At 44.8% G+C, this 18,516-nt stretch overlaps 1 long non-coding RNA gene across 1 annotated transcript; it reads right to left on the bottom strand.

Annotated features, from left to right (window-relative positions):
- Window positions 1–8,861: 8,861 nt before the first annotated feature.
- LOC135915780 (uncharacterized) lies at window positions 8,862–17,499 on the bottom strand. The gene is made up of 4 exons (XR_011514812.1): window positions 17,131–17,499; window positions 15,096–15,164; window positions 13,956–14,036; window positions 8,862–11,002 (listed from the first exon to the last, which is right to left on the bottom strand). It is a non-coding gene; the product is annotated as an uncharacterized lncRNA (long non-coding RNA).
- Window positions 17,500–18,516: the final 1,017 nt, after the last annotated feature.

Raw genomic sequence — 18,516 nt, 5'->3', positions numbered from 1 at the left:
CAATAAACTGATCAACGAAAATATAGTTGCACGTTCATTAGGCACACGTAGATCGCCTATAAAGAACTTGTTGAAGAACTGTTGATAAAGATGTTGCGCGCTCAGTGATTACGAAAAGAACTCGTGTCGCGTTATTCGAAGAGAGGCATGGCATCTTTAGTTCCACCCTGTGTATACGCTGTTGCAGCCGACATATATACCGAGGCTCATATCTAGCTCTGCTTATTTTATTGTTACCCAGCGAGATGGAGCCACGTTAAGCACGCAGCGCATAACTGTCTCTCCACGGGAATCTCAAGCAGTGACGGTCGGCGGACGAACCGACGGAAACCATTGTACACAGCCGCCGCCAAAGTAGAACACCTTTTCACCCGGTGCCTTGCGAACGACGGAAGACGGCGCGCTTCCTCCACGCTTTCCTCCCTTATATGCGGCCGATCAAGACGCACTTCTCCCGTCGTCGTCACCGCAATGTTCTGTATAAAATCGAAGGGCGATAACATCGTCGCTGCGTGCCGTATGTTGTATGTACGATTGAAAGCATGTGAGGGTGAGGAGATGACGATGGCTCAATCTTCCATGCGTATAATTGCTATCGCAATAAAAGAAGGACTGCCCGGGCCGTGGTTACACCTCGCGCATGAGCGGTAACCTCACCCTATACAGGCACATGTGGCGTATCTTTTATACCGCAAAGCTGGGAGTGGCTTCCCCCAGGCCGATTCGCGTCGTCGTTGTCGTCGTCGGCAGCAGCGGCAGCAGCAGCAGTAGCAGTGGCACAAGCCGCAGCAACAGCAGCATGCCGCCGTTGACGCCTGTGTTATGTCTACTGCAGGGCGAAGGCCTCTCCCTTCGATCTCCATTCACTCCTGTCTTGCGTCAAGCAATTCAAACTAGCTCCCGCCAATTTCCTAATTTCATTGCCCCACCTTGTCTTCTGCCGTCCTCGACTGCGCTTCCCTTCCCTCGGCACCCACTCTGTAACCCTAATCGTACACCGGTTATCTAACCTGCGCATTACATGAGCTGCCCAGGTCGATTATTTCCTCTTAATGTCAATTAGAATATCCGTTATAATCGTTTGCTCTCTGATCCAATTACTCTCTTTCAGTCTCTTAACGTTATGCCTAGCATGTTTTCGTTCCATTGCGCTTTGCGCGGTCCGTAACTTGTTCTTAAGCTTTTTTGTCAGTCTCCAAGTTTCTGCCCCATATATCAGCACCAGTAAAATGCACTTATATTACACCTTCCTTTTTCAATGATAATGGTAAGCTTCCAGTCAGGAGCTCACGATGTCTGCCGTATGCCGATCCAACCCATTCTTATTCTTCTGTGAATTTTCTTCTCATGGTCAGGGTCCCCTGTGAGTTATTGGCCTAGGTAAATGTGCTCCTTCACAGGCTATAAAGGCTGACTGGCGATCTTAAACTCTTGTTCCCTTGCCCGGTTATTCATGATTATCTTTGTCTTCTGCAAAATAATCATCAACTCAATCATTTGTTGTAACGCGTGTGCCATGTTGCTGAACAGAACAAAGTCATCTGCAAACCGAAGGTTGCTGAGATATTCGCCATCGATCCTTACTCCTAAGCCTTCCCAGTTTAATAGCTTGAATTCTTCTTCCAAGCACGCAGAGAACAGCATTGGAGAGATTCTGTCTCCTTGTCTGACCCCTTTCTTTATAGGTATCTTCCTACTTTTCCTGGGTAGAATTAAGGCAGCTGTGGAATCTCTGTACATATTTTCCAAGATATTTACGTAAGCGGTCCGTAATCCTTGATTATGTAATGCCTCTATGACTGCTGGTATCTGTTGTGAGTCAAGTGCCTTTTCGTAATCTATGAAAGCCACAAGGAGAGGCTGATTGTGCTCTGCGGATTTCTCGATCACCCATTTAATGACCTGGATGTGATCCATTGTAGAGTATCCCTTCCTGAAGCCAGCCTGTTCCCATGGTTGGCTGTAGTCCAGTGTTGCCCTTATTTTATTGCAAATTATCTTGGTGAATATTTTATATATTACTGTGAGTAAGCTAATGGGCCTGTAACTTGAAATGTTGGAAGCGTATTTCATGCTCAAAAATTACTTGGGGAACCACGTTAGCCCACCTTCTGTGGCGCTGGGAGAAACATCTTTTAAATTCATAGACAGATGTTAGATCAAGCCACACTTGTCATTGTTTAAGCAGATGTGTGTAGATTGGCTTCTCTTTCGTCTTTTTTTTTTCGTGTTCTCTGTTTTTATTTGCTGTCACCCTTCGTGTATATATTCGATGTGCGCTAGCAAATAATAAACACTTGACAGTTTGCGCACATGTGCGTCTGTCTCCTTCTCTCTTTTTATTTTGTCCTTCGTATAAGAGTATAGCGCAGCAAGCAGAACGAACAGTATAAGAGGACGAAGTTCGAGCACTCGCATGAGGAAGAAAAGCTTGCAGTAGCCAAAGCTAATTACACCACTGATACGTTCGGTCCACTTATGGTCACTGATATCCAATAACCTAGGCGCTGGTACTGGTTGACTTCGAAGAAAAAAAATGTAACCACCTGAATACCTAAAATCAAGAGGGTTTCACATATCGCACATTTTCCTAAAATGTATTTCTTTACAGAATTTTATAAGAATTATTTATTCGTATAGAAAATTCCGTATTATATTTTAGGAACACCGTTGCACCTAACGCTTGCTCAAGAACCTCTTTCATCGTCTCGAACGCAGTACGCATACAACGCTGTACATATAGTTTTTTTTTTGTCCTCTGAGATAAATTGTGCCCTATAGCCTATAATAATTCAAAAGGACAGCCTCTAAGCGCACCGCTTTAACGCCTTTCACCTGCTCCTTGCTTATTTCATTATGCCTTTGTTTATTTCCACTTGACAAGATTGCAACGACCCATTTCTTAGTACCGTGAAGCACCGTGGAAAAAAAAGCTTGGGCATGGCATAGCCACCATTGGCAGAATAAACGAGCAGTTATCTGCTCTAAGGATGAGCGTTATTCCATTGCACGCCAGGGTGCATAAGTGTATACTTATAACTCGCGCTCTCCGATGCCCCACACGCTGTGCGGCGTATAAAAAAGAATGTTCACGTCACTATACCCTCCCTATCGATCGACCGGGCGGGGTGCAGCACACAATGGACTCCCGCCTACCAGACGTAATTTGACGTGACAATGCCTAAGCATGCCTTCAGCTAGCCCGCTCGCCTGTGAAGAACGGCAGTCTGCGGGTGACATATATAGGCGAGCAAACGAGGGGGAGGGGCGCCCTCACTGACGCAGGCGGCGCGGAGGCCAAAAGGCCTTTCAGAAAGTAATGTTAGCGTCTGCGGATGGCGGCATATGGCGTCACCGACATGATTGTGCTGCGCATTGAAGTGATTCGCGATTGAGTAAGCTTGCTACCGATTCATTCTTGCTATTTTGTTATTTGCCTTTCTTTTTGTGGTCGTTCTTTTGTTTCGACAACGTCACGTGGAGCACCGCGCACGTATGAAACGTGCGCCTGCGGCTAAGCGTTTGCGCACTCAGAAACAACGGGCCTACTCATCGAATCTGCGAAGGCATCTGGGAGAAGTATGACGCAACGCCCGCACGCTTTAAGTCCTGACGTCATGTGCCAAGCCTGGGCGACCATAAAATAGAATGATTTGGCTCAAAGCCTGTCGCAGGAAGCGTCTCGCGCTTCCTATATTGAAATGCGTAGTTTCTTACCTTCCGGCGTCATGTCACGGCTTCGGGCGCAAAGTCTCTTTTCTGCGCGTATTCACGATGTTCTTTTAGAGCGCAGCTCTTATAGGTTCCCGTTCCTGCGTTGAGCGTAGTCGTCGTACAGAGCGAACGAGCACAGCGAAGATGAAAGAGCGAACTCAGAGTGTATTGTTATTGTATTGTATTGAGGGGGATGAAATGCGGCAATAGCGAAGAGAGAGCGAGGAGGAAAGCGGAGGAGGAGGGTAGGGCGTATGGGTGAAGGGGAAAGCGGAGTGGCGCAAGAGAATTCTTCCCCGGCGGCAACCAGGCATGCGGTGAGCGGGTTTACCGACACCATGATATGGAAACAAAAAGCTGGCGTGTGCTTCGGACAAACTGCGCAGGTGGTACTTCGCCTGTGCCGCTTGCCGCTAGAGAAGGCGTTCCGCGCGAGCGATGCGTTCCCGTGTCCACGCTTTCTTCCTGAACAGTGGGCGGCGCTACCTGTGGAAATGCTTTGTTTGGCGCTGCTGCTGAACTATATCTGCCCGAGCAGAGGCCCAGTGCCGCCGTCGAGAGGACCCTGTCGTTCAGAATCAAATTCTTCGCCACAATATTTTGCGAATTCAGAACACCTAAACAGGTGCTCTCAAAATTCGCATTAGGGAGTATCGTAATCGTCAAAAATATGGAAGACAATAAACTAATTGAGCTCCTCTTGATCGCTTTTACCGCCGAGTCACATATATTAAGATGAGTCGGTGTAGTAATTAGAAAAGTAATAATGAAAAATACAGTAACCTTTAACCAGAAGAGGCGGGCGATTGATCTCAGTGGAAGAGTTGAAAGGCGCTGTCCGAGGAGCTCAAATCGCTTCCAGAAATGGGGAAAAAAATTGACACTGCTAATTTTTTACAACGTAGTGGATTCCGGCCGATTTCACACAGAAAAGCGAAACTGAAAGACCGCAGAACGCAACTGCCATGCCAATAATACAGACGCCGTTAAGTGACGTGACTGCTTGCTCCTCACCGTCCATCGAGCATGAAGCAACCGAGATCGCGGATTGAAAAAAATCCACCTCCATTCCACCTATTGTCGACGGTAGACGACGTCGCACAAGAACCACCACTACGAGCGACATGAGTCACGCGCACACGCACGCGTGCGGAAGTGCAGGATACATCCTCGTTCTTACAAAGGCCCAATGCCAAGCGCAGTGCCTCATTGCACTAGAGGAATGTTAAAAAGCAAATTTCGTCAGAAAAAAACGCCTAATTTGCAGACACTGCAGCCATAAATGCGTAGCACACAACCTGGAGACATGATAGCATCGGACTGCAATTTAAGGATGCGAGAAAACACAATTTTCTTACGCGGAAACTCAAACACAAATCTCTTTTCCAGCTGCCGCTTGAGGGCTGCGCCACTGAACGGCTGCATTCGCTAGGTTGCGGTACTGCATTTTTTTCGGTGAGCCAGACCGAAAAATGCCTATCAACTAGTGGCTAAGAGCTTCGCCGTAAAAAAGACGCTCGCTTGATGCTCGACCACCTGTGAGGCATAAGCAAGCTCATCACTTACGGGCGTCCACACACTCTAAAAACTAAGAGAGTGCCGGGCACTCCCTTTGAGGGAGTAGCGGCTTGTCCCATATTTCACTCTCTTTTCGAGAGTAGATCGACCCTCTTTGAGAGAGAGTAGGTCAACTCCTGTTGACAGAGTTTTGTTACTCTACCGCAAGGGATTGCTAGTACTCTTCTGCAGAGTGATAATACTCTTCCCACAGGGAGTGCTAGTACTCTTCTGCAGAGTGGTAATACTCTCACCGCAGGGGTAATGGCACTCCACCAGACCGAGTACTTGTACTCCCCCAAACAGAGTGCTAGTACTCTTCCCAATACCCTCTTAGCGAAGTCCTGGCCACGCATGCAGGCAGGAAATCAGATCAAATTAGGGTCGCTGATACACCGTTCCCTAGGCGGCTCCTCAGACTCAGTGGCCCAATTCCAAGCGGCCTTCAGAATAGGCGTGAGCAATGTTATGCAGGATTTTAAAGTCATTTTTCCAGGCTATTTGCTGCCTACCATGAGTTGTGACTGCTCGGAATCGGCCTATGCGTCTCCCGAACGCCACTGCGGAGAAAAAAAAAGCTAATTCACGTTCAATCCGCAAACATCTTCGCATATTTCACAATCAGGAGACACATAATCTAATTTGAACACAGTAGTCGACGGAATCACACACTTATCTGGAGAACCACATTGCTCTATACATCACGTGGAATCGAACCCGCGTACACTCGCATCTATACAATTCAAAGCACACATCCTAACCATTACACCACAGAGCCACCGCGCTCAGTCGTGTTGTTTTAGATCTTATATACAAAGCAAATGTATTTGAGAAATCGGCTGCGGTGGGTGGAGTTTCTCTGCAGTGTGCTGTGCTGTTGTGTACTGGAATATGTTTGCGTTTGCATCATTTCCATTCCTTGCTACGACTAACGGAGGAATACAACGTAGACGACGACGTGAGAACTATTCACGGCTTGTCGTCACCCCAGGAAAATAACAAATGTGCCGTTCAGCTCACGATCGAGTGCTTTTCCAGTTCATGCATTATATGTTCTCCGAAAATACGCGGATACGAAGTATCGTGCCAACCATACACGTATGTGAATTTAAGTCGCGCGTATACTGGTGAGCATTTCTGTTTATTTTTTCCGCCAGTTCCATTCGTACCAGGCATTTCGACGTGCCTCACGCTGCCGTGTAGGCGTTCTTTTCAAGTGCATAAGTTTAGAGTTGGGTTCAGTCCGCTGTGAGCTGTTCTCCTGCATTAGCAGCGGATCGTTAGCGTTTTGAAGAGCATGCATTCCAGCATTTGGAGACTGCTTATGCCGATAGCCGCGTCACATGCATTGGCACGCATGTTTAAATGACTAATGTGTCCACTTGTTACGCGTGCACAGCTCGTATCCTGTGGCAGTGCTCGTTCTAAAAGCTTCGAAGACCATCTACATTCATACGTGTGTTCAATATATATGCACAGGATAGACTTGCCGGCTAGTTGGTTGAGCATTTTAGAAGAAACAGCGCAACACAAGGACGACGCAAAAACATGGACAACACCACGAAGCGCTGGTGCGGTTGATGCTTTTTTTCGTCGTGGTGTTTGCGCTGTTTCTTCTTCCACGATACACGCACACCACAGGTAGGCGAAAGTTTAGGAGTATAGGGCGTTAACTTTGTTTTCCCCGTTTCCTCTCAGTGTCAATGGCACAATGCGCTGCCCGGAATTGCGCACGCTTACCCCGATATTCAGAAATGCATCATAACTTGAAGCCCATGCTTGACTTGATCTAAATGACGCAAGTCGTGAACGCACCAAAAGAAAGGCAGTGAGCGTCTGGGGGAAAAAATTAAATTATGGGGTTTTACGTGCCAAAACCACTTTCTGATTATGAGGCACGCCGTAGTGGAGGACTCCGGAAATTTCGACCACCTGGGGTTCTTTAACGTGCACCTAAATCTAAGTACACGGGTGTTTTCGCATTTCGCCCCCGTCGAAATGCGGCCGCCGTGGCCGGGATTCGATCCCGCGGCCTCGTGCTCAGCAGCCTAACACCATAGCCACTGAGCAACCACGGCGGGTGGTTTGGGGGACGTTCGCACCAGGCGTCGTTTATATAAAGTCAAGCATGAGCTTTGTATTAATATACATTTCTGAATACGGGGGTTAGTCATCTACTTCTCACAGAAAATGTCGAAGAAACGCCCACCAAAACCAGGCACATTCGTAAACCTAACTAGGCAATACGAAGCTCCATAGAAAAAGAGTGGTATTAAAAGCTTTCAGTATTTTTCTTTACTCCAAAATGGTTGCGCTCTCGTGGCTTCAATGTACAGAGATAGTGCAGCGTTAGCTAAAAAGCATGAATTTCCGAACTCCATGCCAAAATAAGCTTGTCAAATTATTGAGGTGCTAGAAGCCAGCGTTTGTAGCGATCCTTGAAAAACCCTTTATTTCTAAAATGCCATTTTCAAGGCATTGAAAACCCTGGAATTTTTAGAAGTACTGGAAAGTCCTTAAATTTGTACACTTGGCTAGACATAGCAGACATTGCCAAGTGGTATTTTTCCCCTTCTGTGACACTGTTCGCATGTCACAGTGAATTGTCTGTGGAGGTAATAGAAGGAAAGCGACATCCTTAAAGTTGAAATTACAAAGGAGCTGCAGATACCAGTTTTAGGCACATGGAACCGGCGACAAATGTACTTGGAGGAGCAGAAGCAGGAAGCTCAACAGTTCAGGCATTCAAAGCCGTGATGAGTAAATTGAGAGCTACAGACACAATAAAAGGAAATTACAAATGACTATTGCTTATTTGGTGGTGAAAAGCTGAGGCAACAGATGACATCCCATACACTGTCAAACCAAACAGTATTCAAAAACTGCAAATGTTGCAGGTCCAAGTAGTTAATTGTGCTATTGCAGAAAAACTGAGCGCTTTCTTGAAATGCTTCCTTGTGTGCATGAAAGGCAAATTAGCAGTCTTTCAAATTTTTGAAATCAGTGAATTGCGATTTGTTTTGTATTCTTTTGTTTGCATTAAAATTAACAATGTTGTTGAACAAGTTATCGCCCTATCCAAACTACTAAAAAAATCGCACGAGATCCTTGAAGTTACTGTGTCGGGGCCTCGAAAGTTCTTGAAAACCATTGCATCTTTTTCTTCAATATTGCTACGAACCCAGTAGAACAACTGTCATGGAGTAAAAACCTTGGCTGAACCGGGGCTTATACGAAGAGCACAGGAAGACTAGAAATGCAGTAGTAGGCATGGAGGGCCCTGAAAAAAATGTGCCACATCTGCTCGTCTGCCTTATGTTTCTGCATTGACTGTCACATTTTTAACAGAAGCTCACTTACTGTTCTACTTTAATAAAGGCAACATTACCAACTCCAGTGTGGAGCAGTCCTTCAGCCAGTGCAGAACTTTCTGTACATCCCTGTCAGCTCTGTCATTTTTTCAGCATTGTAGTACAAGATTTGTTAAACTGGTTTCGCAGAATATGAGCAGTATACTCTTAAATTAGCTGTTTATTTGTATGCACAAGTTCAGGTCCTCAGTTTGGTTGCATGACAAATTGCCATACCTCAATAGATACAAGAAAAAATTTTATTAGAGTTTAATAAAATCCAAGCAGTAATAATCACAACAATATGATGACATACATTTCTTTTGGTACGTATACAGCCCATGTCTTGGCACTGTATAAATTCAACTATACATCGCAAGTACTGTATCCTGACCACTATTATTCACAAGTGTAAAACCATCACAGCAATTCTTCAACAAATATCACAGTGATTAGTGACATACACTTTGTAACTGCTTTACATGAGCATAATGTATACAAATGGTCCCTGTGTACCTACACATGACTAGTGCCACCTGAGCACTATTACTCACAGGTGTAAAACCAACAAAGCAGTTCTTTAAAAATATCACAGCGCTTAGTTACGTACATGCTGTAACTCCCTTGTAAAAGCTTAATACGAACACGTGAGCACACAGAAAGCTAGCAGTGGGCCTACATGGAAATACCACCGCCTCAATACTAATTCACAAGTGTAAAACCAACCAAGCAGTTCTTTAAAGAATATCACAATGTTTAGTGACATACATTTAGTAACTAGCTTATATAAGCTTTATACAAACATGAGAACATACACAAAGCTATCGGTGCACCTGCATAGAAGTGCGGCCATCTGAACACTATTTGCAAGTGTAAGCTCAACAGAACAGTTCGTTATAGTGACGCCCATTTTGTACCTGCCTTATACAAGCTTAGTGCAAGCACAAGAATGCGGAAAAAAATAAATTAAGAACTTGCTCTATGAATACACAAACACATCAACACAAATGGTAAACACCACTTTGAAGATACATGACCGTGACAAAGCGCAGTGCTGTGCCGGTTGAAACTGTCATCCACAAAAGTATTGAGCAATGCTTAAACCACACGCAATAAAGTGCTGAAAGACTGCGTCTCTAACGTACCTATATTAATTCAAATTTCTTGAATATAGGGCTCCCTTGCAGATAAGGCATCTGATCCAACTGACCTGATAAATGCATACAATGCACTCAGATATAACTGGTAATAATAATTATAAAAGGCATTTAAAAACCTGATAGTATGATGAAGATGCATGACTAGAAAAGTTCTGTTCCCCTCGTACGTGTTAAAAAGGTGCAAGTACGACACACGTTCTTTTTTTCCGCAATTTTTGCATTAATGGACACCCGGGAACCTCGAACCCACAAAAAAAGAAGATACTGCTGTGTTAATAGTGTTATGAATAATTTTTTGTGAAAGCTTTTTACAGACAATTTGCAGTCTCGTTTCTGGAGGTTGAGCTGTATCATGCAAAATAACATGGAAAATTGTCACATGGGAGCATGACACTATGCCATAATGTTCGTTTCAGTTGACTCTCTTGCCCTACAAGTCACTGCTCACTGTGACCAGTGATGGAACAGCAGTGTCTATGTGATTTTCATCACACTTCTGTCCTATGCCATCCTTACCAGAGTTGGCGGCACACAGATACCCAAATTTCGATAGTGTTGCTTTTTCAGGTGCTTGTTCTTGATTTGCTCAATATCAGTTGGCACTTCAGCTGCATCAAACTTCTTTTTTACCTCTTCAACAACAACATAAACAACAATCTTATGACACCTGTGTTGTCCTTCTAGTTGCCTACAAAGACCAGTTAATCTAACAACAACACTGACAGTCTCTACTATCTTCTAATGGGGAAGAGGTGTGTCCTACCATGTGTTCCACATTGTTGTCACTATGTGGGCTGGCTGGGGAGGCAACAACTGTAATATGTTTTCATATCTTAAAGTGATGCTTGTACTGTGTTATAACACTTAACTTAGTCTTGCACTTGCTGCACAAGAACACTGGCTCACAGTCGTGGTGAAAAGCTTTCGTATGTTGAGCAAATGAGTTGTATGCACTACAAAAAAAGTCACAGTGATAGCACACATGTTGCTCTACCAGGCCTGGTGCGGTTCCTTCTGACACTGCTCCTGATGCTGACACACTGCTGCTTGCCTCGTACACTGTTGCAGCTGCAGTAGACATGGCCGTCTCTGTATCTATTGCTGCCGTGCCACCTGTCATGGTAACTTCAGGTGGTATCGGGCTCACTTCTGCAACAGAGATGTCGTTTGCCCCTTGAGGGCTCTCGTCATCAGGGCCAATAATTTCGTAGGCATTGCCTCCTGCATCGAAGAACCAATAAGAGCGTGAATTAATAAACATAGCTCTAAAAAAATGGCTGTGGCTTAGGTAAGGTTAAGCCCAGGATGCGAAGCATACTAGCCTTTATTTTAGTTGTTGAACCACTGTTTAGCCTGGTGAACTGCTGTTGCTTGGCTATATTTGGTTCGGCTAGACGAAGAAACAACTCATGCATTACTTCTTCGCCTTCAAGAGTGGAACGCGACAGCGTTCCCGTCGACCCGCCAAGGGGTGTAAGACAATGGGCTACAGGGCAGCGACTACGCGCCCCGCATTGGACGCGGTGAGCGTCGAGCAAAGCAGCGTTCGGCGCGGCAACGAAATGTGCGCCTGAGCAAGAGACGCACGCCTTAGAAACAGCGCGTTTCTAAGGCAACACCGCATTCACTAGAGGCGCTTTTGTACCGCTTTGAAGCGTTGTACTCGTGGCTCAGTGGTAGCGTCTCCGTCCCACACTCCGGAGACCCTGGTTCGATTCCCACCCAGCCCGTCTTGCAAGAGTTGAGCCAAAGCCACTTCTCCTCTGTCGTGACGTCACGGTGTCACGTGATTTCATGGTCACCGCCGCGCCTGAGGAGCTGGGTTGAGCCCTCGTAATATGCTTCGCATAAAAGTACGGACATCAAAACTTAACCACAAGCTTTGCACATCAGTGACCAGGCTTAATGAATAATACTTGCAGGAGGAGTTATACAATTGTGTGTGTACATTACAGTTAAGCGTCAGAAGAGATACTCAAGAGGCACGGGAAACATGTCTCTCAATACCAAAAATTTTAAAACACTGAGGAGCCAGACTAGATCACTTTATTATGCATCATCACTAAAGTATGTTTAGATATATCTGAAGGAATAATTGCTCAGGGTGGCTTAAAGGGCCCCTAAACCACTTCTCGACATTTTTTGAACATTTCAAGTAAACACGCGCATCAAAATCAGAATGCCGTCACAATTGACGATGCCAAACGCCACAGTGCGTAGCACTGTGGGAGCACCACAATATGAAGAAAACGACTCCGTGCGCCTCTTTGGACCTATCCTGCACCCCCCAGTTTGTCCTGACTTCACCAGGCTGTCTCTGACGATTCACCAGTTTCCGGTGCTGTCGATTGGTCGAACGAAAGTGTACGACTGCCGGCAAGGCCTGCAAGCAAATACACACTCCTTCTTCCTCGTCGCGTTGCTCGCGATGCCATTGTGGGCAGCCAATGGGGGCAAAGAACAGAAACGCCAACAGAAGGGTCTCCCTATGAGGCTCTTCAACTAGAGTCACCATACAGTTCCATTGTATTGCATTAGCGCCACCCCTCGCAGGACGACGGGCCTGCGCGGCAGCAACAGAGCTCGTTGGTGATGGCCTGTCCCGTAACATTTGGAGGTGTACTAGGCGAGGAAAAGACGATACTATCCAGATGGCGTGTACCAGATGAAAGAGTAAAATGAGCGGGGACTACTTTTTAAAAATCAAACACGTAGCTCCACTATTACTGCACCGTTTCGAAAATCTCTCATGGCTACGTGTTCGTTGCCTTAACATGTACAACTGCAACACCGCAAATAAATTTCAACCTCGGTGGCTTAGGGGCTCTTTAAAGAAGATATTCACAGCTTTTTAGTGACTGTAGATTGTGCTAGCTTCCTTCCTAACTTCTGGAAGTTAAACACTTCACTTCGCAAGCCTTGTTGCTCGCAGTGCCTTTGAGGTGCTCTTAGACGCTCGTCAGCTTCAACTGTCGACACTTTCTGCCCTGCACTGTCCTCGTTGCCTTCCTTTTCTAGTCCATGCTAAAGAGACATGCGCAATTGACTTGTGTGAGGATTGCGTGATCTTTACGCCCTTCAGCGCACACAAGGTGCATGAAGTGAATGTGTCTGGCTTGTGTCCCTTCGAAGTAGTGAATACTTAAAAAGTCGTTAGTAACAAAGGTGTCTCTTGCGTACAGTGTTGTTAACGTTGCAAACATCGAAAAACCAACCAAACCATTTTCATATGTCTCTTACAACCAAGTGTATCTTGTAATGAGATTCTACTGTACTGAATATTTTTCATCTATGGATCATCTGCATGTACATATAGTCACAAAGACATGTTGTGTGGAATGGCGAATCAGGAAAGACCTCGTACTCTTACTTTTTGTCCCTAACATAAGCAGCTGATAACAATATGATAAAAAGCAGGTAATGAGGCTAGCATGGAACATAATCCTTCAGCTCTAAACAGTTTTTTGGGCCCACATCATTCCCTCATGACATAAGGAAACAACTTGATTGCAGTAATGGCTGCATGTGATCTGAGTTGATTGAAACAAACAATACGTAAGGTTGCCCTGTATGTAATTTTATCGGAGTGCTTTTCAGATGTCCTGCTGGCGATCCTGGCTGCACGATGTTTCTCATGCTTTTTGGCACGATTCCTTTCTTTTCCACTCCACTTTTTTCTGGTTTTGTCCCCTTTCCCTTCCCCCTGGTGTAAAATAGCACACCTGAAGTATCAAATCTGTTGAATTATTGTGTGTATCAAACCTGTTAACATGTGGGCTTCTCTGTGGTCAGTGTTGTATTTTTGCGCTGTACAAGTCAATTCAATATGAAAGATGGAATGTCCCTGCCTTTAGTTTAATTGTATGTGTATATATATATATATATATATATATATATATATATATATATATATATATATATATATATATATATATATATATATATATATATGTCTCTCTCATGTTTTGAAATATATGTACATTCAGGAGTGCCTGCATGCTCTTCTCCCCTGCTCCAGTGACGAAAAGGACAGCCTTTTTATTTACCATAGCAAAACATTCACAGGTTTTCACTGTGCCCATTACATCACTTATCATATGGATCTGTCACAATACAGAGTAGCAGTAGTCCATAATACTAACCCATCCCAACATAACTATAAATTAGCACATACCGACATGCTGTGAAACAGCTGTTGCAAAGCCGCTGGTGCTGGCAATTTCCACAGCACTGCAGTGGTACAGCCGAGTGCCACCTGTATAGTGACAAATGCATATGCATGTTAGTAACTCACTAGTTGCTGATGGTTTCATAAGCTTTACACTACACAATAATGTAATCTAGACAACTTTGTTGGAACAAATACACATAATTAGGACACCATTTAAAGACTAACACGATTAATTGCCCCCAATCTCTCACTCACTAAGGGATTCACTACTGAAACATCGGTGGAGAGCTCAGATTAACACAGCCCATAAAGGACAAGCTTTCTTTGAGGAAAATAGCTATAACAGCGGTTAGTTTTTTTGATCATTTTATGTGCTAGCTTTGATTTAAATTTCATGCAGTACTATAAAATATGAAGTGCCGCATTTCTAGCAGCAGAAGGCGTCGTCAGCCTCATGGTACAACTGATTTTTGCACTGTTTGTATCAGTGAGCCAACACATACAAAGAAAACCGACTTCACACATACATATACAGTGCCAAGTGCACTCCTCCTTCTCAAAACACAGCCGCCAGTTCCAATGGTGCTGAAAGGAAAGGTTATATAGAGTGCGAGACTGCATGGAACTACCACTTATGACTGTAAGTGTATGATCTGCTGATTGGAGAGGTAGTCACATGCTATTTCTAGTCTCTTTTAGAAGCATTACTAAAGGATGAATTAAAATCTATTCATAAGTCACGAATTTCGCGCATCCAGTTTGGTTAAATACCTTGTGAGAAAAAGACATGTTTACCTGGAATAGCAACCTTTTTTCCCGCTGCAAAATTTTCCTTCGAATTAATGAAATAACTTTACAGCGTCATAATATATTGTGTTTCTCGCAACTACTTGCCGGCAGTGGCGAGTTACAGTGTTTATATCTGACTCATTGGGCGACAATACTGCCAAGCACAAATGCTTCACGAACACGAGAACACGTCCCTCGCAGAGAATAGCAACCATATATGCCTCTGTGAGACATGATCGCACCTTTGTGGTCAAAACGTACATTAGAACGACACCACCATCTCATTTAAAAAAAGCCTCAGTACAAAGCAGCAGCCAACTTCATAATGTGAAATTGCAACTCATGTCCACTCACTGGTGGCCTGTGTTCGAGTCACTTCTGGCAGTTGACTGGGTGCTGAGAAATGCACGTCCTGGGTTGTCCCTACAAAACATACAGGGTTATGTCAAATGTTGAAAATATATATACACCGGCATTTCATAAGTTGCAAAACAAATGAGTAAACTAATAAACAACTGTAATGTAAACAGAGTACACATGATAAGATAGGCTGTCTACAGGTAATGCATTACGCGAAAAACTTAATGCATAGGAATGACTTTATGTATACACACGAAGCTGACACACAATTTAAGTCGATCTAGGTTTTTCCGTGCAGTATATTAAAATCATTATCTCTTGTGGTTAGAGCAAAATTAGTGTAAATGACGCACTAAATTATGTACCCTGGAAAACTTTTCTTCAATATGCACCTGTGCGCGCTTCAAATGAGTAGCGTTGTAAAATTTACGTACATGGCATTTAACATAGTTGCTGAACACGGATTTCCTTTGCGCTGTGTCGTGTACAGTGAGCTACATATATCTGAGCCCCCCCCCCCCTTTTTTTGTACTAGCCATACTGCGTGCCATTGCACCTATACGCACGTAAATAAACCTCACGACACAGAAATAAAAAAAAAGTGCCAATCACCCATGCCTGCATGTTGTAGTGGGCCTAACCTAACCAAGCACGGGCTGTTGTTTTTTTATAGTAAACACAGGCACCGTGCTCATTGCAAGTATGTATCATGTCACTAAGCAAATATGCAATTTCATTGTACCACTATTTTTTTATCACATGGATGTATCTGTTGAGAGGCAAGACAAAAAGCAGTCACTTCTCAGAACTAATCAGCTTTTTTAAAACACATTTCTAACCTTTCAATGACACTTGCTGCTATGTGTTTGTCTCCAGAGAGCATACTTGATTTGACTTTCCAATCGGAGACATTACATAAATATACGATGTTAAGATGACTGCCTTCGAGCGATGACGAGATGACGGCTTCGAGCGACAAAACGGGCCGTCGCTTGAACAGATGGCTCGGTTCTGGAAATCTAGAAATCGTCGCTCGTCGCCCGAAAGTGCTATGAGCGACTAGCCAATAGCGCGAAGCCGGAACTGGATGTATGTACATCGCTCAAATACTACCGATTGTCGCGCGGAACGAGCGAATAATTCAATTTTTATACGTGCAAGGATAAGAACCTACGGCAAGACCTCCGCAAATATTTTATGCTACTTTTTATAGTAAAATACATCAACCTAAATTACTAAAGCACGCGTCACGCGTGATTGCAGCCCTCATGCCGGCAACACCGGGGAGGCGTTGCTCAATATCGTCGCTTGCACGGAGTACGACTTGTAGGCGACGAGCGAACGCGACAGCCATCTCCATCGCGTCGCTTGTAGCTGCCGCGCGCAAGATCGCTTATATATGGGGTTTATACTTTTTTCAGCATAAAACATGGATTCCTCATGCGTTTTCAGAAAGTTCAAGATAACGCGCCTAACTGACCTCTTGCAGCATGCAGCTGAATGCCTGCGGCAAAGTTTCTAACTAGCACTGGTGCTGCACGTAACTTCAGTGGTCGCAGATTCCCCCTGCGCGAAACACCGTCAAGCGCGCGGTTTATTTATAAAAAAAGCACGCTGCCAGCAAAACGACGCCTTCTGTTATGTGATTCCTTAGTTCAACAGCTTTCCGTACACAGTAGACTGCCAAACTGAATAAATTCAAACACACAAAACGCACGCTAATCACGCTCCGCATAGGCTCGGAATCACGGGCTGGTGAACGAACCATTTTAAACGTCCTCTCGCCTGGCGTCTTATTGAACATACCATAGTTCTGGCAGCGTTTGCGATCTTTAAAGCTCTTACGGACAACGGCAAAGTTATAAAATCACATGCAGTTATCGCCACGACTGGCTTTTTCGATTGACATCGAGAGACACAGCGCGTATGCCTAGTCCTTTGTCAATCGCGTCGGCTAAGCGCAGCGACGACTTCCTGGCGATAGCATGACATATACGGAGAATGTGCACCTAAGTTAGAATTCACTTACCGTGGAGGATTTGTTGTTATATCCAAGGCATGACGAACGACTGTCGTGTTTTCGTGGCAACGCGAGATGGCTGATACACGATCTCCCCTGGCTGCAGGCCTGCGTCGCTGCTCGCTGTCCGGTGCTGTGTTGTTCCGCGATCTTGAGCGCGCGCGCGCGCGGTGGAGAACTCCGAGTGAAAAAGTAGAGCGCTCGCTACGCATTCCTTTGAACTGCGGCGGCCTGTTCTCTTAGAAGTAAAACGATGTGTTCTTTGCTCAGCGAGCGTGCATGAATGATACATTGCCATGTTCGGGGCCAGCCACCTACAGTTGAAGCAGAAGATTACGCTAAGTTTTGTTCTCTATTGCCGCAAGAGTAGAACTACTCTCTCTCTCTGAAGGGGAGAGTGAAAAGCACATTTCACTCTCTCCTTGGTGAGAGAGTGAACAATGCATTTCACTCTCCTCGACATCTTGCGAGAGTAAAACGACGCTTTGAAGAGTGAACCGGCCGCTTCACTCCTGCGATACCCTTCCTAGTTTTTAGAGTGCACTAAAGCGCGTCATCAAGAGCGTCATTAAAGCTGCACTCTCCGGCTGCTCATTTTCGCTTTCTGTATATATTGTGAAATTGGCCGGAATTCACTATATGCTATAACAATTAGCAATTCCAATTTCTTGTACTTCAAGTCTACAGCCATTTACAAATGTGCGACTCTGTGATAAAAGCAGTCAAGAGAAAATAATTTAATCTTCTGATGTTCTCTCTTTTTTTTTTACAGGAACTTCAAACGCATTTTGCGAAATACGGCCCTGTTCTTCAGAGAAGGGACAGAAAGCGCGACAGGCGACACCATTATGTGCTAGAAACCTGCGGTTGCTACTGTAACGTTGCACGTGACGTCATCTTCAACGACACTATTCAGAATTATATCAAGTGGGCATTCCAAACCCGTTTTCTTCGTAGATGTATGGATTCCTTTCAGTCCAATTAGCCGCCACAGAAATCATATACTTTCTGACGCTGAAGCCGGCAAACGTGGAGCGCTCGGGCTTGTTTTCGTAGGCATGAATGGTGATTGCGAATGAGGGAGCATTTTTGTCATATGAAGCGATATATACGACGCGCACTATACACGTATTGCCTGCGTACATACATTAAGCGCTCCGAGAATGCTAAGACTTGTTTTGTTGCTGGAGCGAGTCAGACGCAAGATCAGGCGAGTTGCGAGCTGAAGTGCAACTGGGTTTATCCAGGCTTTACAAATTCAGGACGCGCTAAGGCTGTTTCACATGCGGCGACTGGAACTACGAAAATCGGTGCATTCGCACGCGTCGCAATGCGATTTTTAGAAGGCCCACTTCACATGATTGCGATTTCAACGACACGTCTGGTTCGAAGCCC

This window comes from Dermacentor albipictus, chromosome 5 (assembly GCF_038994185.2).
Source record: "Dermacentor albipictus isolate Rhodes 1998 colony chromosome 5, USDA_Dalb.pri_finalv2, whole genome shotgun sequence".
NCBI classification, from domain to species: domain Eukaryota; kingdom Metazoa; phylum Arthropoda; class Arachnida; order Ixodida; family Ixodidae; genus Dermacentor; species Dermacentor albipictus.
This window is presented reverse-complemented; position numbering and strand designations above follow the sequence as displayed.